This window comes from Haemaphysalis longicornis, unplaced genomic scaffold, assembly GCF_048455015.1.
Source record: "Haemaphysalis longicornis isolate Haplotype H1 unplaced genomic scaffold, Haemaphysalis longicornis Haplotype H1 scaffold_1, whole genome shotgun sequence".
NCBI classification, from domain to species: domain Eukaryota; kingdom Metazoa; phylum Arthropoda; class Arachnida; order Ixodida; family Ixodidae; genus Haemaphysalis; species Haemaphysalis longicornis.
In genome coordinates, this window is record NW_027526203.1 from 459,332,209 (window position 1) to 459,358,312 (window position 26,104).

A 26,104-nucleotide genomic window follows, 5' to 3' on the forward strand; every position below is an offset into this window, starting at 1 on the left:
ACATCGCTGAAAATTTCAGCAGAAAACGAGGCAGCGATATCGCCAATTTATTTATTTATTTATTTATTTATTTATTTATTTATTTATTTATTTATTTATTTATTTATTTATTTATTTCGCACGCTAGGGTGCTGACACCGATCAAACTACATCAACAGCCCACAAAACCGATCAATAACAACGCACACACAACCGAAATAAGTACTAGGACAACATGCGGTAATTGTAGTACAAAAAAGCCCTCTCAATGGCCGAAATGGAAACCTTGTGGATACATACCCAGTTCTGGGATATAATAGCTTACCTGATTAAACTTAGGTACATACATCATGCGGGGATGCTGTTTCGAAAAACCGCCCTTCCTAATTTTAAAATATATAGTAACTGCAGGATAAAGAGGAAAACATAGGTAAAAAATGCTTGCAGAGCCTCATAGTTCCCGAATACCTAGTCAGCTGGTAATACGGGTACAATCTGACGAAGCAATCATGCACGGTTTGTTTATGAATGGCACAGGTACAGGATAATCGCATGGCATTCACCTCCTGCGGACCATCCGGCGATGCTACAAAATCTCTATCTAGAGCGGGGCCTTTGTTGGGGACGACCTCAGCCCCCCTGGAACAAAGGCCAGAGTGGCACGGACATCCCCCTTCAGAAGACATACACTGCGGCCGCTGTCTTCGCGTCTCTGCAGCATTGGCGGGAAGAAATATGACTGCTTCTCCTCATGAAAGGCCTTTCATCACCCCGTTCGCTGAAAATGATGTCCTCAGTTGGAGAAGTCGCCCAGAGGGCGGCTACAGTAGTGACCGGTGCCAGAAGGTTACTGTGTTGCTACTTCGGTCCCTTGTGCCCCTATTGTTGCTTAACTCGTGACCCATGCTTTTGGTGTAAGTGTCGACAGAAATGTAATTTTCGATATGCTGCTGGAGCACAATCTCGTTCAGGTTGTATGTCAACCGACGCGTTTTGCCGGCCCTTCATGTTCCTTACTTGATCTTGTTTTTCTTCCGCGCTCCATCAACCACTACGATGTTTCGGTTGAGCCCGGGTTATCTGACCCTAGCATCTTCTCTGTAACCTACTTTTTATGCTGCAAGCATATGCTGCAAATATCAATAAAAAGATTTCGCACGTGCCAATGACGTCGTAGTTCTTGATTACCTCCGTGCACAACTTGTAAACTTTGACCACGACGATGTCGCTGTACTTTGGAACACTTTCATAAACATGGGTTAGTTTTGGATAGATTGTTTCATACCCAACAAAACTAAGAAAACTGACAAATTCACCACCTGGATCAATCGAAAGATAATTCAGTTGAAACGCAAAGCCATGCGGTTGCGATATAGTTCTCCCTCCTCTCAACTTAAAGAGACGATGAAGAGGTTTGTAAACATTGCAGGATTACTAGCGGAAATTGTAGTCCGGAGTCTACAGGCCATGTTTCGACCACTCTGAGCGCGTTTACGCGAATTTATTTAGTAGAAAATCAATTCGAAAATGCTGTCCTCCTCTCTGCACCCTCGCCCATTTTTTGTGGCGTTTTCGTGTGACGTCAGGAGGAGATGGGCTGGCAATTGGCTGCGCTAGTGAGTGCACGGCTCGCCGACCTTCCGACAGAGTCAGTCGGCCCAGCGTTTATGGTGCAGCGTTTAGTCCGCCGGCCGCCGACGGGTGTCGCAATTCGTTCGCTCAGTTGAAACTAAGCCACGGCACGTTTGGGAATGGAAGAATGTGCGTTTATTTAGTTTTTCAGTTAGTAAACTGTATCAAGCTCCAAGTCCAGGTCGCTCCGACAAGCGCTGCACAAGCGCACATGCGACGCTTCGCTGACTGGTACGCTAGTAGGAAAATCTAAGGCCACTTGAAGGCGGGAGAAGAATTTAGGTACTGAGGAAATAAAATCAACTGAAACTTTTACCGTACAACGTAAAACTAGAGAGCAGGAAGCACTTTTTAGCACTGGGTGAACAAGCACAGCGGTCAGCAGCACGACTGCGCATCTGCGAACGCTTTTCCGTCTAAGAAATGCAATTGCTAGACGTGAGATATTGTGGAAATTTGGGGGACGATACTGCACGAGCGCTATACAACAAATGTCACCTAAGCTGCTTAAAACGCTGAAACTAAATAAAAGTGTAAACTGGTAAAAGTGTAAACATTATTTACCTTATATTTCCGTCGTCAGCAGTGCTGACCCGTGGCCGAGTGGTCTCGAGCGGTAGGTATGATATTTTGAAAGTCGCAGGTTACCCGAGGGCACTTTTTTTGTAAACTGATTTTTGCCGCCCTCGGCGGATGTTTTCTGTACTGATTTGACCATTTTCGGGACGGAACGTTCACTGCTCCACGAGCGAGTTCGCAGAACGTGCGCAGACTGACACTGACGCGCTAACCCGTTCTCGTTGGCGTGCTGTTGCCATAAGCACTGACTGCTTGCGGGCAGTGGGCACAGGCCAGAATCAGCATATATCCTTGGCCTGGTGCGAACACGCTTTTTACGATACAGACATGAGTGAGGCAAGCTCCTAATATGGGGAAAAAGCGCTTGGCATTTGAGCGTCTGCGGTGTCGCGGAGGGCGTTCATCCACCGCGTAGGCCTCGGCTGTGCTTTCTACGATTCCAAGCCGTCCTGGGAGGCTTATCTTAGGCATTTTACAGCCGACAACATGGCAGAAGCGCGGTATGACGATTACTGAGATATCGAGAATGCCCATCAGATAACGTCGGATGTCAAGCATGTTGTTTTACAGAACCGAAACAGAAACTTGTTTAAATGCTAATCGTGGGCATCGTCAAATCACGGTGCACCTCCTCCCGTCGTCACAGCATTTAGTTGGTGCGGCCGCCGCAGACCGTGAATGGTAGTTTTTCTTCTTTCGAGCGTTATGAAATAATTACCGACTTGTCAACTGGATAAATGATGAAAAGTGTGTTAATTTGAGCCAGTCTACGCAGTGCAAGCAAAAACGGGAGCTTCACTTCAGTGTCCCTTTAATGAAGTCCCCTCTGCGCTTGCGCAAAAGATCCGCCACGCCAAAAGTTTTCGTTTTAATACTACTCTGCCCAATTTTATAAAAGAGGACCCCCAGAAATTTTGGAGTTTTGTCACCGAACGTAAAAAGAAGATTAATAAGATTTCCCACAATGGCTCAATGTTAGATAACCCGATATCACTTGCCATTTTAACCGATTTTCACGGCGTATTTTCTAGCTTAGGTGTACTTCCTCCAAATAATTCCAGATTTCCTAATATTAACGTAGTGTTTTACGATGACTTACTTAACATGCTCTTCAATTTAAAGCGAAAATCTTCTCCAGGACGAGATGGTTTACCCAACGCTTTCTTGCGTCGTTATGCTGAGCCCTTTTTCAATTTCCTCGTTATTATTTTTCAGGCTTCCATTAGGTTACAGGATGTAAAACTGGCGCGCGTTGTTCCCATCTTTAAAAAAGGTGACCCTTTCTCTTTTGCTAACTATCGTCCAATTTTTATTTTGTCTTCCTCATGGAAACTTCTAGAGGATATAGTAGGAATTCTTATCTTACATTTTCTTGGCAAACACCAGAATGTGCGGACACGGGGAGGCATGGACGCCCGCCCCACCGAGCGAATGCGCACCTGCCCAGTCGGGTCCCGGCACCGGCCACCGTAGCGTAGCGTAGCGTTAGCATAGCGTTAGCGTACGCTATCCGCTATGCTAAATGTCTCTAATATGGGAAATATGCCATAGGAGCACGGGAAGAAGATGAAGTGACCACACGAGCGCAGTACTATATGTCCGCACACGTAATGGTATTCTTCACAGCGTGCACGCTAGTACCCTCGCCAGCTCCTTTTGGTACAGATAAGTTTAAGTTCGTTACATCTGCTGTAGAAAACCAGCCCGGTGCACATAATTGAATGGACCAACTAGCCCGCCACCTTGACCGGAAGGCTGGCGAGCAGGCAGTTTCTTCGTTTAGACGATGCTCAGAAAGTTCGTGCCGTAGAGGGAGCTTTTGTTGAGTTTTTTTTCTCCTGGAAAGCGAAGGAGTAGAAGAGGGGGGCGAAGGAAGCCCGTACTCTGATCCAGCTATGTGGGCGGCAGTCAGCAGCAGGGCACACGGCCAGTGAGTCTCTGATGGGTGCGGAGACCAAATGCCGAATTGCGACCGCGTATAAATCTTCATCCGCGCTCGGTCCAGTCCACCGGGGCGCTTTCTCTTCCGGCACCGCCATCAATTGTGATTCGCACCGGACCGCCATGTCAGTGCTCAAAGCATGGCCCCAACTCCACGCGGTTTCGCAACGTACACAAGGCGGAACTGACTTCCTGTTCCGCAGCAATGCGCGTGTATCGTTCACACAACTCACATCTGCCGCTTCAGCAACGCCACCGCACAAAAATAATTTTCCGTCGGGCGTCCCCAAATGAGGAGAAGCAAGAACTGTCAACAGAAGGGCGTCACCATCGGGACGGTATTTTTATCACGAATTGTGATGTACGCATGACAGGAGGTTAGGAGCTCCTACCACCAATACCACATCCCGCTACGCTAGCATCCGGCGCAGAGGCATGCCCGCTGAGGATAGGAAGCTTTGAAGACCCCATAAAGCCGCTGTTGTGCTGCTGTACCCACAAATTTCCAGGTTCGACACGCTGTTGCAGAGGATGCATTTTTGATGAATACGGCTCCCACCGCTCATACACGTTATATGCCACTAGTAATTCTTGAATAAGTACTATTCGTGCCGCATGTCTACAAATTTTAATTCCGTTAAAAAGTATGAGGAATGTTCACGTTTGCTGGAGAGGTTAAATCAAAGTGGGAGAAACACAGCGAGATGCAATATTCTGAATAATGCATAATATTTCTTTGCACGGAAAGTTTTTACAGCGGAGCTGTCTATGGCTAGGTCAGGCAGTTTGTTATCGGGCAGAAGGTCCTGAGAAGCGTGGAGTGCGCATGCGCGGGAGAAAGCGATTGAGAGGGACGCCCAGCCGCAACGGGAAAGAGAACATCAGGTTCTTGCTAGCGGCCATGGACGAAAGAAGGCTGAGGAGAGGCCCCAGTGGCCATTGGTGCTTTGGAAGAAGTCTGTAGGGGAAGGCGCGTGGTCTTTTCACACTCATAGAAGGTAACTGACAACCGCTTCCCAGCAACGGCAGCGCAGGCCAGCCCACAGAGGCGCTACGTCACTGCGCGGCCCAGCGCACACGCAGTAGACGACAGTGTGAGGGGTGAACGCGGAGGAGGTGGGGCGTGTGCGCAAAATACAAGCAAAAGAGGGAGACCTATGAAACAGGCGGAGCGGCTTCACGAAGCCTGACATCGGGGCCTCTCCTAAGCTTTTCTTTTCTCTATGCTAGCGGCGAAACACACCATGGTCACGTGTTTGTGACGTAGTTGGCAAGCCACAAAGGTAAAGAAAACATTCACAGCGAATCAGTGCCTGCTTAAGAGCGGCAAGCACCTCACATATGAACTTTCCCTCCAAGATATTCTTAATCTACACCACCTTGCAGTAGGCGCTGGGCATAATATTGTGTTTCAGTGGGTGCCTGCTCACTGTGGGATAACAGGAAACCAAAAAGCTGATGACGCTGCCTCTGCAGGCCACACCTGCCGAAATAAACGAAGACTATTTTTTACCAAACACCACGCTTCCACCTTGGCCACACGCTACGCCCTTTCAGAGAGGTAGGGACGGAATTTCGCAATAGCCCACACGATGGCCAAACACTCTTTCTCCGTTACGGGGTAGTGTGGTGCGGCTTTTGTAAACCTACGGCTCGCATAGGCAACGACGTACTCGTCAAATCCTGGCTTCTTTTGGGCAAGTACGGCTCCCAACCGACTGCTCAGAGCCCGGTCGTAACTACAAAACCTCGTGGTATAGTCGAGAGGGGAGTCGCCGCGGAACTAGCTCAATGGTAGAGCACCGCACGCGTTATGCGGAGGTTGTGGGTTCGATTCCCGCTTCCGGAAAAAACGGCGCATTTTTTCTCGACTTGAATTTTCAATTATTTATTCCTGCATAAAAAAAGGCAATCATACCTCATTCGGCACTATAAAACACTGTTAAAACGCCAAACAGCACTGGCAATAAGGACTGCAACTTTGATATGTGTCCTTACGGAATCCCTCGTCCCGTACGTCTCTGTTCTGCAAAATGCATTACGAGGGTTCTGGCTTCAGCAGTCTGAAATGCCTTTGGCTATCCCCGACTTCCGACCACGTCTTACGTGCGGCCGCTGGGAAAAAGACGTTCTACGTCTTCCCGCGGTGGTCGAGGGGCGGCGCTAGTTGACCGGGCTCTGAGCAGTCGTAACTACAAAACCTCGTGGTATAGTCGAGAGGGGAGTCGCCGCGGAACTAGCTCAATGGTAGAGCACCGCACGCGTTATGCGGAGGTTGTGGGTTCGATTCCCGCTTCCGGAAAAAACGGCGCATTTTTTCTCGACTTGAATTTTGAATTATTTATTCCTGCATAAAAAAAGGCAATCATACCTCATTCGGCACTATAAAACACTGTTAAAACGCCAAACAGCACTGGCAATAAGGACTGCAACTTTGATATGTGTCCTTACGGAATCCCTCGTCCCGTACGTCTCTGTTCTGCAGGGAGGTTCCCGTTTGAACCCATTCCCATTTCGCCCTTCCCGCTTGTTCCCTCCCGTTTCAACCCGGCGCAAAACGACCTTCCCGTTTCGTCCTTTCCCACTTGGTCCGTTACCGTTTGAACCCATTACCATTTCAACCTTCCCGTTTGTTCCTTCCCATTTCAACCCGTGGCGAAAGAACCTTCCCGTTTCGTATTTTCCTATTTAGTCCGTTCCCGGAATAACGTACCCAGTTTATGAAACGTTATAAAAACATTTTCATTGTGTTTTTCATTTGGTTACAATTCAAGTCATACCAATTAATTATTTTAATCTTTTAAATTAACAAAGCATAACCAACAAATTAACAATTAACAAATTAACAAACAAATCTTTAAATTAACACACCAATTAAAAAATTAACAACAAATTAACAAATCCCGAACACGTCGCTTATGAAAACGAAAACAGCAAAATACCTAAATGCACTTAACTAAATGTATTTAGGTCGCAAGGGTCGCCCTGCGCCTGCCCTCGTTTGCACTTGTTTGGTCGACTGACTCTCGTCTGTAGCTTGTTTAGATCCACCCCCAAAACACCAGGCCCTTAAGTTTTATTACATTAAAACGACGCCATCATGGCCGTGTCCCGAAAGAGTGTGAGGAGGAGCTACTAACACACACGATCAACCAAAGGTTTATACACAAACATATATTTTATCCACACTCTAGAGCTAACTTTAACTCAAGCTTCAAGATATTCCTCAAAGGACGAGTAAATAACCAATTACAACAAATATTTGAAATCCCCCCCTCCAGAAAAGACAACAAATGTTAGAAGTGAACTAAATAAATCAAAACTATCTGATACTCCGTTACCAAAAATGATAAAATCAGAAAGCCCAGAAAAGCGCCGCGGAAGCACAAATAAAAAATCGCAAAAGAAAGAAATCGTATTTGTCGGACTAACACATTTAATTGTTATAATAGCGCAAGTGTACATCAATGTCGAAAAGAAACAGACGAGAACTATAAAAGATAAAAAGATGTATAAAAATAAAATAACCCTATGTATCTGGATACATATGTCACATCTGGCTATAAAAAATCGCAGTCATGAGAAGCGGCGAAAATTATAAACTTAGCTTTGCGTTTTATTGATTCTGTTTATTCCCGTCCCTCTAGTGTACTCACTTTGCATAATAGAGCAAACCTTCATAAACGTAGGCAGCGCAGGGTCGTCTCTAGCCTGATTTTTTTTTTTTACTACAGAAACTTAAAATTGTCGCGGGAATACTACCTCCAAGGGCTTTTCAGACGTTTAGCGGGAAGACATCATAGTAAGAATATTAGGCAGCCAATCAGCTAAATTACTATTCGAAAGTTCTCTGTTTCCTCGTGCGATTTCTTACTGGAATAAGTTAACTGAACGAAGAAGAACTCGGTATCAGAAGAATTTTCCCCACGTATTGGAAATGTGTGTTCTGGTTGAATCGTGGTGTTTTAAAATTGGAACACATTACGAATGCATATGGTTGTTCGGACCCCTTTGCATTCGGATCTCTTTGCGTCTATTACGTATTTATGTCTTTTACTTATTTGTGTTGGGCGTTTTTAAACTACGCCCACCAATACTGATGTGTTTTATGTTCACTCCTGCATGAGCCCGACCAGGCCGTAAAGTATCGGTAAATAAATAAAAAATCTGCCCATTACTCACGCAGGAAAGGCATTAGTAGCCAATTCTCAGATTTATGCACATGTTTTTGCCTTTTTTAAAGTCTCTCCTACAGACATCTTTGATCTATAGATCTCTCGAACCCGAAGACAAAGCTACGCTCGAAACAATGAGCATACGAGTGGCTAATAAATAAATTTCTGCCGCACGTACGAACACCAACTGCAGGAAAATCCAATGCGTGCATTACTCAAGATATTGGGTATCTTTCTAGTACACTTTCGCCGCTACAAATTTTGTGTCAAAAGGGCAGTATCGGCCTAAGGCATTCAGAAACTTTTATCGGCCGGAAATATCGGTCGATTCCGGAAAATTTCCTGCATACAAGTTTTCAGTGCATGACCCGTTCCTTGTAAGCACATTTTGGAGAACAGTTTCGAAGACGGTAACACATATTTTCAGAAATACAAATGGGTTGGAACGATGCGGTCTCAAATGAGAACGGCGCTTTGGGAGCGGGTTGTAACGGGAAGGGTGTTTTGGGAACGGGCTGAAACAGGAAGCGCCCAAGCGGGAAGGTCGTTTCGGGAACGGGCGCACACGGGACGGGTCAAGCGGGAAGGGCGTTTCGGGAATGGGTTCAAACGGGAAGGGGTCAAACGGGAATGGGTTCTTTCGGGCTACACCCGTTCTGCAAAATGCATTACGAGGGTTCTGGCTTCAGCAGTCTGAAATGCCTTTGGCTATCCCCGACTTCCGACCACGTCTTACGTGCGGCCGCTGGGAAAAAGACGTTCTACGTCTTCCCGCGGTGGTCGAGGGGCGGCGCTAGTTGACCGGGCTCTGAGCAGTCGTAACTACAAAACCTCGTGGTATAGTCGAGAGGGGAGTCGCCGCGGAACTAGCTCAATGGTAGAGCACCGCACGCGTTATGCGGAGGTTGTGGGTTCGATTCCCGCTTCCGGAAAAAACGGCGCATTTTTTCTCGACTTGAATTTTGAATTATTTATTCCTGCATAAAAAAAGGCAATCATACCTCATTCGGCACTATAAAACACTGTTAAAACGCCACACAGCACTGGCAATAAGGACTGCAACTTTGATATGTGTCCTTACGGAATCCCTCGTCCCGTACGTCTCTGTTCTACAAAATGCATTACGAGGGTTCTGGCTTCAGCAGTCTGAAATGCCTTTGGCTATCCCCGACTTCCGACCACGTCTTACGTGCGGCCGCTGGGAAAAAGACGTTCTACGTCTTCCCGCGGTGGTCGAGGGGCGGCGCTAGTTGACCGGGCTCGAGCAGTCGTAACTACAAAACCTCGTGGTATAGTCGAGAGGGGAGTCGCCGCGGAACTAGCTCAATGGTAGAGCACCGCACGCGTTATGCGGAGGTTGTGGGTTCGATTCCCGCTTCCGGAAAAAACGGCGCATTTTTTCTCGACTTGAATTTTCAATTATTTATTCCAGCATAAAAAAAGGCAATCATACCTCATTCGGCACTATAAAACACTGTTAAAACGCCAAACAGCACTGGCAATAAGGACTGCAACTTTGATATGTGTCCTTACGGAATCCCTCGTCCCGTACGTCTCTGATCTACAAAATGCATTACGAGGGTTCTGGCTTCAGCAGTCTGAAATGCCTTTGGCTATCCCCGACTTCCGACCACGTCTTACGTGCGGCCGCTGGGAAAAAGACGTTCTACGTCTTCCCGCGGTGGTCGAGGGGCGGCGCTAGTTGACCGGGCTCTGAGCAGTCGTAACTACAAAACCTCGTGGTATAGTCGAGAGGGGAGTCGCCGCGGAACTAGCTCAATGGTAGAGCACCGCACGCGTTATGCGGAGGTTGTGGGTTCGATTCCCGCTTCCGGAAAAAACGGCGCATTTTTTCTCGACTTGAATTTTCAATTATTTATTCCTGCATAAAAAAAGGCAATCATACCTCATTCGGCACTATAAAACACTGTTAAAACGCCAAACAGCACTGGCAATAAGGACTGCAACTTTGATATGTGTCCTTACGGAATCCCTCGTCCCGTACGTCTCTGTTCTGCAAAATGCATTACGAGGGTTCTGGCTTCAGCAGTCTGAAATGCCTTTGGCTATCCCCGACTTCCGACCACGTCTTGCGTGCGGCCGCTGGGAAAAAGACGTTCTACGTCTTCCCGCGGTGGTCGAGGGGCGGCGCTAGTTGACCGGGCTCTGAGCAGTCGTAACTACAAAACCTCGTGGTATAGTCGAGAGGGGAGTCGCCGCGGAACTAGCTCAATGGTAGAGCACCGCACGCGTTATGCGGAGGTTGTGGGTTCGATTCCCGCTTCCGGAAAAAACGGCGCATTTTTTCTCGACTTGAATTTTGAATTATTTATTCCTGCATAAAAAAAGGCAATCATACCTCATTCGGCACTATAAAACACTGTTAAAACGCCACACAGCACTGGCAATAAGGACTGCAACTTTGATATGTGTCCTTACGGAATCCATCGTCCCGTACGTCTCTGTTCTACAAAATGCATTACGAGGGTTCTGGCTTCAGCAGTCTGAAATGCCTTTGGCTATCCCCGACTTCCGACCACGTCTTACGTGCGGCCGCTGGGAAAAAGACGTTCTACGTCTTCCCGCGGTGGTCGAGGGGCGGCGCTAGTTGACCGGGCTCTGAGCAGTCGTAACTACAAAACCTCGTGGTATAGTCGAGAGGGGAGTCGCCGCGGAACTAGCTCAATGGTAGAGCACCGCACGCGTTATGCGGAGGTTGTGGGTTCGATTCCCGCTTCCGGAAAAAACGGCGCATTTTTTCTCGACTTGAATTTTGAATTATTTATTCCTGCATAAAAAAAGGCAATCATACCTCATTCGGCACTATAAAACACTGTTAAAACGCCAAACAGCACTGGCAATAAGGACTGCAACTTTGATATGTGTCCTTACGGAATCCCTCGTCCCGTACGTCTCTGTTCTGCAAAATGCATTACGAGGGTTCTGGCTTCAGCAGTCTGAAATGCCTTTGGCTATCCCCGACTTCCGACCACGTCTTACGTGCGGCCGCTGGGAAAAAGACGTTCTACGTCTTCCCGCGGTGGTCGAGGGGCGGCGCTAGTTGACCGGGCTCGAGCAGTCGTAACTACAAAACCTCGTGGTATAGTCGAGAGGGGAGTCGCCGCGGAACTAGCTCAATGGTAGAGCACCGCACGCGTTATGCGGAGGTTGTGGGTTCGATTCCCGCTTCCGGAAAAAACGGCGCATTTTTTCTCGACTTGAATTTTCAATTATTTATTCCAGCATAAAAAAAGGCAATCATACCTCATTCGGCACTATAAAACACTGTTAAAACGCCAAACAGCCCTTGCAATAAGGACTGCAACTTTGATATGTGTCCTTACGGAATCCCTCGTCCCGTACGTCTCTGTTCTACAATATATACATATATATATATATATATATATATATATATAGCGTAAGAAAGGCAGTCTGTCATTGAGGCTGTAGCACAGGTGGAGCCAGTTTTGCCGACTGAAATGCGCAGCATAGTTGGCTGCCTCCACGTGTTTAGATTGGCTATGCGGATTCTGAGTTTTCTGTGGGGTCGCTGTCACTTCCATCTTCTGGGTACCTTGCCTCCAAGAGGTGGAGTAGGTGGTTATCTACTGCTGGGATTTTGCCGGACGTTTGGATTATTTTTGTGTGCTTGATCACATCGCTAGTAAGGTCTTGTGCCCATTTTTGTATATCCACAATTGGTGCGTGCGGATCATTGCTTCGTTTTTTTCGAACCGCATCCCAGTTTGTTCGCCTCACCTCTCCTAGCTTTCTTCTATAGTGGAGCCCCTGGACTGTTGTCTCAATGATCATGTGATCACTTCCCAAGTTATCCTCGCGATTCCGCCAGCAAGTACGTGGGGAATTAGTTGTAAGAGAGAGGTCCGGGCATGTATCCCGTGATACGCTCGGGCCAATCCGCGTTGGTACGTCGATATCGGTAACAAGGGTAAGGTTCTCTTCGTCCATGATTTCTGAAAGCTCCCTACCGCATTTCGTTTGATACTTGTAGCCCCATGCTTGATGGGCTTCGTTAAAGTCCTCAACTATGATAACTTGGTTGGAGTCTGCCAAACGTTTTGCTTGCCGGAGAATGTCGGCTGGCCTGGAGCCTTGCTTTTCGGGCGGCAGTAGATATGAAGACGAATATACTCTTATCCTTGGTTTCCTGGGGGACTAGCTCAGTGAGAAAGTGGTCATGTGTATTTGACGACAATGTATGTTGGATTGCTGTGATGTTTCTTCGGATGAGGGTACATACGTCTCTGCCGTTCCCCACTCAGTGTGGGGCATATCCGGGAATTTTGGCCACATGGTTCGTTTCTTGTAGAGCTATGATGTCGGGGGGTATTTTTTGTGATGATACGTGTTGCTGGAGGTCCCCTTTCTTATGTTTGTAACTGCGACAATTCCATTGCCAGATTATAAGCGGGGACTGCGTGCTTCGAAGTGCCTTAGCGTTCATTGTTGCTTGCAAAATTTTCCGTGGTCGTATCAGCCTGTCCTGGACGAAGGTATGGCTTCTGTGTTCTGAAATGGCGTCCGGCAACTGTTGGCTGTTGTCAGAGTTAGTTGATGTAGGAGTTGCGAAACTTTCCACAGGCCCCATGCATCAAAAAGTGGCCCCACGATTGGTCCACTGGTTTGGATCTTGTTTTACAGTGGCGCCATCTGTTGGTGACAAAATAAACTATACACCGTGGTTCGCCGCTCGACGAGCTGGCCGAAAAATGGTATTTGGGTGCTTACGTAAATTTTTTGTGCCGAAGAAGACCAAGGTGTTCGATCACACAAGTGTTATATGCATTCGAACCAAGAGAAGTAAAAAATTGCGTATGCGTGTTCAACAAGATGCGTTTTCGCCTGCGCAGTGTCGTCTGCTGCGCGTCATCTGCGGTCTTCCGGCGGCAAAAAAAGTTAAAAATTCACTTCGGAGGCTTGAAGGCTTGTCACAAGCTTGAAAGGATTATTTAGAGCCACTTGATCAGCTACTGAATTAGTTTTGGCATACAGTGTGATGTAGGCCGAGCGATAACTGCAAGTTTAGTACTTCAGGTAGGACATGTATGTCGTGAATATTTCGTTTGTTTTTAGGATAGTGCGTGCGGTGGCCGCAGTGGCGCCACCTTACGCACTATCCAAAGGAGGGGGGGTCCACGTGCGGGCCGTTTGTTGAGGCGGAGTTTCGCAACTGCCTACATCGAAGGGCTCTGGGCTGTTGTAGCTCGAGGCGCTCAATTCTGATGTGCGTGTTTTGCGTCTGCGATGATAACTGCGTGATTTCATCGGTAATTTTTCCAATCTGGGTCGTGATTGTTTGCAATTCATTACGCCCAAGATTTCTGAGCTGCTCGAAAGGAACGTATTGGCAAAAGAGAAGCAAAGTGCTAGGTGATGGTTCGTTTGAGAGGAGTGAGTTAGCGGAAGAAAAACCAGGTGTTACAGGAGGTTCCTTTAGAAGCGACAGCTGGTGGAAAGGAAGCCAAGTGTGCAGATCTCCTCTGTACTCGGCCCCGCATTACGCTTTTTAGTGGCTCTCTTCGAATAACACTAATAATTTCGTGAGCGTTCGTGAGCGCGGGATTTCGTAACGATATCATGAAATACGCGAAACGCTTTCAATTTCTTTTGAACAATGAGAATGGCGCGACCACCTGCAGTTTCTCTCAGTATGCACACTAAATGCGCGAACACTTGGGCATGTTGCGTGTCCGTGTCGCCCGACCACTATATTCAGAAGCCGGGAATAATACAAGCGTTATCGCCCTCCTGGTGATGCAAATAGACCTAACGCGACTGTATCTTGCCCAAGTTCCGATACATAATGCGCACACGGTATTCGTAATTGAGCTTTATACACTCTTTCAAATATGAAATACACATGAAATATCACGATGTGCGCGAACGCAGCGACGCGGCGTCATTATGAGCGGCACAATAGGCCCTTTCTTCTGTTTACTGTAGCAATGGGATTTCAATGAGTTTCATCCGGCACTAAATGGTCAGCCAGCGGGTTCTCCTCGCGTTTCATGCACGCCGCGAGCCCCGATAAAAAGAGCGGCGGATATTTTGCGTGTCCCGCTCGGAACCGGTGCCTGCTGTACAGAGCACGTATCCTCTCAGAATACGTGTAATTGAACAGACTCCATCACTGGCCCTGTCGTATGGGCAGCCCCGATGCCGGCCAGACCGGCGGCGTGTGTGCCCTGAAGCCAAGGAAGCTGCGGTTGGATTAGTGGGCAGGAAATTGATAATGCCAGCCTACCGATACAGCGACTCCCATTAAGAGGACAATTGGGCAGCCTAAGCGTGTTTTAAAACCTAGTTGCTGTAATATTGCACCTAGGAGCCTTGCAAGAGATCTGATAATTTTCTTGTATTTCAGGGTTTTCATTACGACGCAACTTCCCCGAAATATTCAGTCGAGCTTGGTCTTCGCAGACTAGGTTGTTGTAATGGATGAATCGGCACCAATCATGTGTCCCTTCCGACGCGTTGAGCGTTCGTTACACGGGCTCGTATGCGGGACCAGGTAATAATGATTTTACATAACACTTACGCTTGCATCACAAAGTTAGTTGCGCAACTATTTGGCCGAGTGTAGGTTAGAACAGTGTGTAGTGCACAACAAGCAGACTGCTGGTAAAATTTTACTCGGAAGCTATGCATTGTAATTAATGTCCAATCGCTGCTTCCAATCTAGCAAATTCAATGCATAGCAAGAGGACGCATACGATTTGACTTACCGCTGCCACTGGAGTTGTCACAGCATGCAATGTAAAACGTCATGTTCGCATTGCGTATACTGCCACATCGCGGACCACACTTTCCATTCAAATTGTATGGACGGCTACTTGATAGCAGTGACAGGACATACCGCCGCATTGTGGTAAAAGAGAGCGACCAGAATTTTTAGCGCTATCGTGCAACCCTCCCACAGCTTCAAGTATGCCCTAAGCATCTTGCTGTAAAACGAGAAAAAAAAAACAATGTCGAACGTCAGCTGTCATGCGCCGTATTTGCGCACGTGGTCGCTGCATGGAGAAGGTAGCTCTAAATGTTTATAGCAAGGTATTGTCATTCTCTGGCATACCCCCGCGTGGATGTTATAGGTTATTTAAGCGTGGGTGATGCGAGTGTGACTTGTCGGATGTGGGATTTGTGTCATGTGTAATTGGTCTGAAGCGGCAACGGCGTGTATTTTTAGTGTTATCGTTGCCAGATTATAAGTGGGGACATATTTTTATCGTTACCAAATGCGGTGATATCTACAAGCCATTACAATTTTTTCCTTCTTTCAGGGCCTCAAAACTGCCGCAATACATAAATACGAAAGCGCAATAATAACCTCCGTTCACGGCAAAAGGCGCATACCTAGGGGCTCCCGCGGAATTCCCTTCTTAACTATTCACATCAGCGCGCTTATGGGCTTACATTTACTCTTGTTATGCCGCGATGTAGACCACCACGCGAAACCACTGCGTCGCACCTACTCGTTCTTCGGCGAGCAGGCAGCGCAGGTTCACCGTACAATAGACGCATGCCTCCTGACTGGACCTGCGGCGCAGGTCATGCATTGGAATGCCGTGGTTTGAGAGCATGCATTATTCAGATTTTTCGTCTGGGGGTTTTACGTGTGGAAGCGACGCCTCAGCTGTGAGGCGCGTTGCAGTGGAGGACTTCGGGTTAATTTTGACTGCCTGAGACCTTTAACGTGCGCCAAAATCTGGACACACGGCCGTATCTCCGAAAAAAAAGGGCAGCCAAGGCCAGAATCGAACCCGCGTCTTTGGTTTCAGCAGCACAACGCCTTTTTAGCACTATAGAGCTCCGCAGAGGGTATGTACTGAATAACACTTCTAATGAAGTGAGGAATAAAGCAGTTTTAAAAAGTCTTTAAAGTCTTTAAAAGTCTTAAAAGTCTTTAAAAAACATCATTCCCAAAGAAAACCGCGCGTGAGACACGGCTTCTGGTACTCCGGGAACGAAATAAAAAAATTTGACAGTGAAGAACACTACAACAAATACGAAGGCCGGCTCCGCTGAAAGCGCCGATTACGACTCTTATAATTCTTACCCCGAAAGGATGGTGCCTAAGCAAGATATTAGCGAATATTATGCACAGAAGGCGGTATTTTGTTCGGGGAAGGTGGAAGGATGTGTCCAGCGGAAATGAGTAAATGAAGGTCAACGTCGGTTAATGTGACTGGCGTTATTCGGAAGGCATCGGTGTTGAATGCGAAGGTCATTCATGCACTAATTTTGGTAGGCTTAGGAAGCCCCTTTCCTGTTTAAAATTCCCTACGTGCATGAAGTCACTACCGTTTTGATAAATATGTTTGTTTCCCCAGCAAGGATAGTGAGCCAGACGGCTCCGTTAATGTCATGCCGCAGAGAAGAATGAAGTGATGTACGAGGGAGAAAAATCCATTATTTTTACCGTTTTTTATTTCACAGCGCGAAACCGTGCCTACTTAAATAACCGAGCCGGGGTAAAATATCACCGACAGGCTCATTATCAAACCGCAGTGTGAGCCGCCACGGAAATCTCTTGTTACATTTGCTCCGCGACCCAAGCAGAGTTAGCAGGAAACAAAGCGGGAGCAAGCCTGCTGAGGAAGCTGCCGAGACTCATTAAGTGTGCAATGTTCAGGCTCTCGCTGAACGAGCTTTCTTTTCGGCTGGGCCCCGCTGTTCTGAGCGCACGCACGCAGAAAAAAGTGTAACAGGTTGTGCGAGCATAGTAAAAACAAACAAAAAAACACACACACCCGAGTACAGTTGCGAAAAGTCTGGCTGCTCCTGCCTTTGCCTTGGACTACTAGGCCTAGTGTTGCGGTGAAACGAATCAGAAATAGCGAGGCTGGAACAATAAAGTGCGCGTGTAATGAATTGTTCAAGCTTTGCCTTCCCTTTCTTGCATCCTTTTAGCTTTTCGCCTGTTGGGTACGACGGGACAGCTGTAATGGGAGGCAGGGCGCCTCACGTCTGAATGTGAACGCATCTATATTATTTTGTTCTTTTTGTCCTCTTCTACAAAAGCCACATTTTTTTTCGGCCATAATTAGTCGTGGTAAAGGTACGCCATGCCATTAGAAGCCTACTCATTTCTATCATTTTTGTTATTTGCTTGACAATAACAAAAAAGACGAGGACGTTGAGTCTGTACGTACCATTTGCTCTAGAGAGAGAGAGAGAAAGAGAAAGAGGGAGATAGGGAACAACACAGCCGCAGCCTTTGCCGCGTGCCGCTTTATGGCGCCGTCCGCATTGAGAATAAAATATTCACGTAAATGGCTAAGCATATAGCGGTCACCGAAAGGAGACAATGTGGTTCTGTGCGGTTTGACAGCATTGCGTTGTCTTATTTAAAACCTTTACCAAAAAAGATAACTACTGGCATATCAAGTAAAGTTACGTTTTTTTCCACGCAACTTTTTTTATGTGCATGTTTAGGTGAAGACTGCGAAGTAAAAGAAAGGAATGTGGTCGTAGAGAATGGTTGAGCAGTTCCTTCATAATATATTTATTTGCGTGTTTTCGCATCTAGTGACATGGGAAGTAATCTGAAAAGGAATGCGTTGCGATATTTATAGCTTTGAGGCCCCCTAAAAAAATGGTAATCAGCGTGTTTGTTTAATAAGTGCACTCGTTAGCGCTGGGATACCGGCAGCAGCTGCCTTCTTCCTGGTATAGAGACGAAAATCAGAGCCACAGGGACCCCACAATGCTTGGCGCAGGTTAAAGAGCCCCAGCTTGTCAAAATAATTCAAGATCTCGACACTGCGCCAGTTTCCCAACCCCCGTGTTCCTCCAACACTATAAAGCTTAACCTAAAGAAGGCGCGAGACAAGCGCAACTATCATACGCATGCACGCAAAAGCGATTTGTGAGCAAGGCATCACAGAGGGAGTGGAATGTCAGCAAACGATTCAAGTCGTGTTTGTTTTTTGGTATCAGCATTACACCGGAGGTTTTCGAACAAACTACAGATTCGGCTCATTCGGAAGGTACCCGAAAAAAGTTGAAATTCAGCTTTTCCCCACATCTCCAATTTTACGTGACATTCTGTTCCTGAAATTAAGTCATTTAATACAAAAGCTGGCCCGCAATGTTATCGCATGCTCTGTGTACGATATACGGCATATTCGTGGCGCATTGTACAAGCCGCCTCTTACGCCACTCTCGGCTTCACACATGGCACAGCCTGTCATTACATTGCAGTGCTGTCTTCTAGTTATGAGTGCTTCCGAAAAGCAGCGAAATTATTTCGTCATTAGTAGTTGAACACAGCACGGTACTTCTAGGAGCACATTTCTTTTATGGAGTGTATAAGGTTGCTGTTGCATGGCAAGATATCACAAAAGATTTAGCGCTTAGTTCAAATGTCCATCTTTTTTTTTTACCGCGAAACGTTTTGCGAACTTACTAAAACAAAGGACGGAGGTCGCGTGCAGTTGTCGTGGTTGTTCTGCTTGGGCGCCGTAAATTTAGTCCCTACCATGATCCTGCTACAACACGGGACGAGAAAGTTCTTCGCTAGTTTAGCACATCCACCTAACTGCTCATAGTGATCACTTCGTGCTACAAAAACCGAAACGGCAACTTTGTAACAGCCTGAGCCACCGCCGTCAAGTCACAGAACAGCGCTCTCAAACGCGGGACTCACCTTCATCTACGTTTTCGCTTTGAGGAATGGAGGGGGGGGGGGGGGGATGTGGGAATCAATACTGCTCGTTTTGTGCATGGGCACGTGCTATATTGTTTACGGGCATGTGTGGAAACGGGGCGATCGGCGTATCTTCGTGATCACGCGCCAGGACTCCGTTTCGAGATCACCCATGCGCAGAATTGGGCCCATTGGCGTGGACAACTGGATATGACGGGCGTGCGCTGATGCCCGGGGGGCCCTTTTACAAAGACAGCTGCCGAAGACTGCAGCGGACGCCACTCCCGCAGAGCACAAGGTATACGGACGGGACCCAGCCCCTCTTGGACCGTGCGTCTTATGAGGTCGTCTGCGCAACCGGTCTACCGCCGCACGGCCTGGGCCGTGGGAGTCGGTGTGAACAGTAACAGTACTATCAAAATGGACACCGAAAGGAACTTGCCGCGATCGATGTACCACCAACCGTGGTGACGCCAATTAGTTTTACCTAAGCCTTAATTCCGGATTTCGTTTTTCACCCCTACCCGCCGCGGTGGCTCAGTGCCTGAGATGTTGCGCTGCTAAGCCGAAGGACGCGGGTTCGTTTCCCAGCCGCAGCGGCCGCTTTTAAAATGGAGGCAAAAAGCAAGAACTCCCGTGTGTCGAGACTTCGGTGCCCCGCTTAAGATCCGCAGGTGGTTAAAATTAATCCATAGCCCTCCACTACAGCGCGCCTCATCGCCTGCGTTGCGCTGGCGCTTTAAACCCTACAATCAATCAATCAATCAATCAATCAATCAATCAATCAATCAATCAATCAATCAATCAATCAATCAATCAATCAATCAATCAATCAATCATCGTGGGTGAATTGAAAAAAATCAAAGCGCTTTCCGTGTTCGGAAGCGAACCTGGGTCACTCGCGTTACAAAGCCAACGTCTATCCGATTGCGCCATTCTGGTATTTGATTGTTTTTGCTTTATTGTCGAAGCAGTTTGGGTTTGTAGGGGTACCTTAGGGTCCGCTCATTTCTGGGTTGCTGAGTTTGCTGCTGGATTTGATTTTGGAAAGCTTCGGGTTACCCCATCTTTGTCGTTTCGGCAAAGCGCGCTAGATTATATTTTCCTAGTAAGCAAACACAAATAGCGTTTCCGACATCCTTCGGACTGTAACCGATATTCACAAGTTAAGAACTAATATTCAAATTACCCATTTGGGAATAACAGCGATTTGAAGACCGCCGAACTGCCACTACATTTAGTAAATAGCAAGCAAACGATAGACCCAGTATTAGTACAAAACCTCCGAAAAGATTGTCAGCAAAAAGAAAAAAAAACGCGTGTAACGGCAGCTTCATTTTCTTATAATAGATTTGGTTTCGCCCAAGAAAGATTATCCCACGAAAGAAACCACAACACATCCGCCAGCTACCTTAGAGAACGAGAGGTAAGTGGAGAGATTCCAAAAAAGTTTTTGCAGAGCGTGAAGTGTGACCCTCTGTCTCCGCCACTTTTTTGCATGGAGATGAAGACCTATCCGTGTGGCGCAAAAGCCTTCTGAATCTTTAACATTGGGCGCTCGCGTGACGAGCGTTGGCTCCTAGCCCGGTTTTCAAAGACCTCCGCGTCGAGGCGCGGCAGCAGAAGCCGGAGCCAAGAAGCGGGCGATGCTTCCGTGAGATCGGGAAATTAAAAAGAGGAGCAAGAGGAGCGGCGGGATGAAAGCACGCCGACCGAGCCGCACACGTCATTGCGGAGCACGCCCCGCACCCAAATCGTGCATGTATATTCAGCGCCGCACTTATCGCGACTCTACAGGCTTTACACGCGCACCGGAATCCGCCAACGCCAGCCGTGCGTGCAGCGACGCAGAGCGATCTATCGCACGGCGCGGAGGGAATTACGAAAGCGTTTAGCGCGCTCGGTTGCCGGAAAATGGCGCTAACGCCGCCGACGCTTCGATTCTGCTGCATTCCTGGTGCTGCTACGTTCACGCTTTTTCGCAACTGAAGCCGCAGTGCCCCATTCGGCGGCCGCCTCTCGGCTCATCACAAGACGAAGGTTTTATGCTCTTTGAGAAATTTTAATCATGCTTGAATGCTCCCCTCAACAGCGGCTTCATTTTTTTTATTATTCTTAGAGAGGTAGATATGTTTATGCCCGACTGCTGCACTCGGAATTACGGCTACACAGGCCACGTTAAAGGGGCTCAGGAAGACGCTTTTAACACAGCAAAAGAAATAGCGCTGTCGTTAAGCTGCATCACCAACGAGGTCTGTGCAAATATAATATTTTTTTAGTGCCGCGGGAGTTATTCCTCCGATCTTAAATTGGCGCCACGAGTCTGCTCGTTTGCGTGATACGGAGCAGTGATTCTCGTTATTGTACAGCTTTTTCGTGCACCTACGGTAATACTCCTGTTGCACAGGCCGTGTTTACCGCGGTGAGGCTAACTGTAGTTATGTGTGACGGCGGTTTCCCGCTATTACACGGCTGGAGAAACCGCGGTTTGAGCACCAATCGCGGTTAGCGCGAACCGATCTTGGCAACCTCGGTTACATTGGTTTTTCCTCGCTAACCGAGAAAATGGCGGCTCCGGAAGCGCCTGCATGTCGCGCGCGTGGTGCGAGATTGGACGCCGATAAACGTACACAATGGGCAACAACCACAACGCACATGCTAAAACGCTTGTGGGAGGAAAAGCTGTCTGGTCTTCGCGGAAATGCGCGGGACGCGCAAATATACGCTACTATGTTCGCAGAACTTCGTCTGTACGGGGGATGGGGGCCCGCACACAAAAAGTAACTCCGGCGGAAGTCAATTTCTTTTCAAGTGATTTGCTTTCTTTTAACAGCGAAGCTGTTTAGCAAATCGTAATTTTTCGTGTCCGCAGTTAAAAATACCAAGAAATTGCCGAGCGCGCGCACGTGAGCGCAGGCCTCATGGCGACCGCCCGGCAGTTAAATACAACCAAGAAAATGCCTAGCGCTCATGTGTGCGTGCCTCACGGCGACCGCCAGGCGTCCACGGTGCAAGTTTGTCAAGTCAAGCGTACCCACTCATGGAGACTGACCACGACTGCGGCGACCACCCGGAAGTTAAAAAAACCAAGCAACCGCCGAGCGCTCGTGTGTGCGTGCAGCGCGGTGACCGCCCAGCACCCCCCGCGCACATTTGTCAAGCCAAGCATGCCCCCTTAGGCGGATTGGCCAAGATAGTAAAAAAAAAAAAAAAAAAAAGCCTCGCCGCAATCACGGCAACACTTGTTCAGAACGAGAAATACTCCAACGTACGCCGTAATCATGGCAACAATTGCTCGGGTCATGGCGTCATAGCGTACGCCCCTCCAAAGTGATTTCGAATGATTATTACTTACAAAACAAAAATGAAGGAAGCTCACATTTATAGCAACAATGATGGAGTAAAGGTTGTTGCGGCCGCGAAGAAGAAGCAAATCGGCTGTAATCGTGGATTTAATCCGTCGTTATGGTAGTGAAAGTTGCGTACAGCTTCCCTACCTTCAAGTCTTGCGCGTTAGTGTGAGCTTCCTTCTTTTTTTTTTTTTTTTGTAAACGGTTGTTAAATTTGATAATAATACTTACTTAATGTGACCAACCCCAGAGGTCACCAGCGGCTCTAACCGAAAGCGTTGAAGAAGCGTGTAAAAACTGGAGACGACGGTTCGCTGAAACCGCGGTTAACTCTCGTGACGGCTGTTATGCACAACGGCGGTTTACGCCGCCCGTGTAACAGGAGTGTAAGAGTCGTCTGCTCACCGTCTTCGGGTTGTGTCGGCAGTGCTCCTTTAATTTATTTAATGCAGTGAATTCCCGTTAAGACGAACTCAGTTAAGGCGAATTCTGGCTTATGCCAAACAACGTGGGAATGTTTGTGTGCTTTTACAGAGACCCAATGCAAAAAAAAAAAAAAAAATCCGCTTAAGACGAACAGCCTTGCACGTACTCTTCGGTTAAGACAAACAACTTTCAGGGGGACCACCACTGCTGGCGATTCTGGTTAGCGAACATGGCAGTCTTGGCGGGGTGCGGCGGAGCATTCACGCGATCAGAAGGAAAAAAAAGTAGAAGAAAACCGCAGCGCGAATCGAATTCGCGCCACGGAGGAAGGGAGGCAGCGAGAAAAAAAGACACGCGTGTAAGGCTACCACTTCTCTCACCCTTCAACCCGCGGAGCCAGCGGCGAAGCAAAGGAAAAAAAAGAGCGAGGGCAAGTTTTGTGGCAACTGTGGATAAAAAGTAAGAAAAAGCGATGACGGAGACTTTCTGTTTGCGTACGTAGCAGCTCTCCTGACCAATGCCGTTTCTTAACAGGAGCATGTGAGTTCGCGTCGGCTCGCGTCACGAGTCCCATCGCGCCACCGCCGAGAAAGCGAGGAGTTGAGGTAGCGGGTGTGAGGTCTCTGTGGTCGCTTTGACTGGATAAAGCCAGGCAAGAGCACTTGAAGACAGTCTTATCTCAAGTTGCGCACTCAAATAAATAATTGTTTTGTATTTTTCCTCCATAGTAAGTCTTCTACTTCAGTCACTGTCTTGAAGAAAGATATTTGCATGAACCTAGGCGTGTTTCCGATTCTTTTTTTTGGGAGGGCTTCTGATAAGACGAACTTCTGATAAGACGAACAAATAATCATGTTCCCTTCGAGTTCGTCTTAACGGGAGTTCATTGTATTGCATGGAGCACAGTCATGCACTATCGTATCCGTCTAGGAGTGCCCTTTTTTTAACTGTTTTTAAAACTCCTCGTCACAAGACATGGCCACAGCTTGTAATTTTCGTCTATATTCTGCTTGAGTTCACGGATCGTTCGTCGGTCGAACGATCGCCGTACTAAAAGGAACTAAAAAGGTACGCCAAACGTCTTTTTTTATTGCGATAACGTCTTTTTAAACAGTGTGAAACGACGCATTCCGTGATCACGAATTCTCTGCCGCTTCTCAGCGGTGGTTTTCGATGCGCAGGCGAGAAAATTCCTCGAGGCACTTGAGTGTGCCTCCGTGCTTTGACTGTGAAACAATTTGAGCTTCCTTTGGCAGTACTCATCAAATACTTCTTTAATGGTATGTATGCATCGTGTTTGCGTCGCTCTCTTTGCTTTCTTGTCTTCGTCTTCTGACTCTCGTCGGGGTGCTCTTTGACTCCCCTGTTTCCGCCTTATTGGCGTGCTTGCGTCGTCTACAGCACTTAGCAAGTCGATTCATACATACGTCGGATGTGCTGGTGGCACACCCGACGTAAAAGCACTTTCCATCACGAGGCTCAGTAAAACTTTGACAGGAAGACAAGCGACCCTTCACTGCTTTCCCAGAGTCATCGTCTCCCGTGCCGGGGGGGCACCCGTTCTCCTCACGTGCCGTCACATGCCCAGTGTCACACGCAACAGGTGCCACCTTAGTCAGCCGCAACCGTGAAGCGCCGTAGCGTTGTGGCAGCGGGCTCGTCAACTCCCACCCAGATTGAAACGCGCCGAATTTTTCTTTTCAAACCAATAATCTACTTTGTTTAAAGAGCCTCCCTTGGATGTAAACTTTTGACGTCAAAAGTTGACGTTAATGCCGATTTTCGGCGTGTTTCACTCCCTGAGGCGTCGGCAATTTTGGTTCTACCAGCTTGTGGGGATGGTCAGCAACAACGTAGGATTTTCTGACTAATGAGTTATACAGGGTGTCCCAGCTATCATGCACCAAGATTTAAAAAAAGAGAAATAGCGTAACTCGAAGAAAACCTAGTGCATAATGTTTGCAGTACTGTGAAGAAGCGGAGAGTAATTTTTTTTCGTTAATGAGGCTTAATTAATTAATTGTAATTAATTATCTAACTCGAGAAATACTGTCCTAATCACTAAAGTGTCAATGAGGCACTTGTAGGTAACCACGAGGGGCATCTAACTGCGCTATATTCAGCGACGAACTAATTGCGTACTCATTTATTCTGACTGATAAAGGAAACCCGCGAAATATGAAAAATACCACGTGACGACGCTTACGCGCGCATTGTAAAGCAGCGTCCCCAAACAAAGCTGCTTGAAAGCAACTGCTTCGCGTGTTACCCGCCCGAAGAGACAGCGCATCACCTTGATAATAGCATGCATGGAAGGAGCAGCAGCGGCAAGATTCGCGGGACGCGTGTGCAGATAAGGAACAAACTCGGTCGCGATTTCTTCTTTCTTTCTTTTGTCCATTTCATTCTGGCTAACTCAGAGGCAGCCTGTTTGAGGGCGTTGCTTTACGGTGCGCGCGGAGGCGCCGTCACGTGGTATTTTTCATATTTCGCGGGTTTCCTTTATCAGTCAGAATAAATCTGTACGCAATTAGTTCACCGCTGAAAATACCGCAGTTAGATGCCCCTCGTGGTTACCTACAAGTGCCTCATTGACACTTTAGTAATTAGGACAGTATTTCTCGAGTTAGATAATTAATTACAATTAGTTAATTAAGTCTCATTAACGAAAAAATTACTCTCCGCTTCTTCACAGTACTGCAAACATTATGCACTATGTTTTCTTCGAGTTACGCCTTTACTCTTTTTTTAAATCTTGGTGCATGATAGCTGGGACACCCTGTATAATGCTTTCTTATTAAAACGACATGCAGACGCAAAAACTTAAAGTTAAGTTCGGTTTTGAGGGAGAGATATGATGCGTAAAAAATATACTAGTGATATTTCATTTCGCCAACGCGGACAACGCGCAAGCCTGCTGGGCATGCCTAGCCCACGCGTTTTGCCGGTCACGTTCAGCTTGTGCCCGGGCTTCGGTGTGCAGCAGACCGGCATCGCGCACGTGAGTGACAGTTCCTTGTCTGTCTCAACCGCGTGGCCCTGAAATTAGGTCTTCAGTGCTTTGTGTAGGCGGCTTCCTTAAAGTTGTTTGCTGCGCTTTTCCTTGCGCTTTATCTTTAAGGCGTGCCCGCTGTGACCTTGAGCTGCGCATGCAGCGCTTCCTTCCACATCCTCCCACTCTCCGCCTCGTACTCTACCTCCCACCACGAGTCCCGGTAGAGTAATCGACTTTGGTAACCTCGTCTGTAATGTTTCTACTTTTACAATACTTGCCTATTGGACTCCAATAAACTTCTTCGACTGACCTCGTACCGTCTGCCGCCCTCCTCCTCTAGCGTCGCTTCCCTCTACTA

General features: G+C 47.5%; 1 protein-coding gene across 1 annotated transcript in view; it reads right to left on the reverse strand.

The window, feature by feature from the left end:
- Positions 1 to 26,104, reverse strand: part of LOC144156122 (uncharacterized) — an 882,723-nt gene that overhangs the window by 493,813 nt on the left and 362,806 nt on the right. The gene's annotated exons all lie outside the window — the stretch shown is intronic.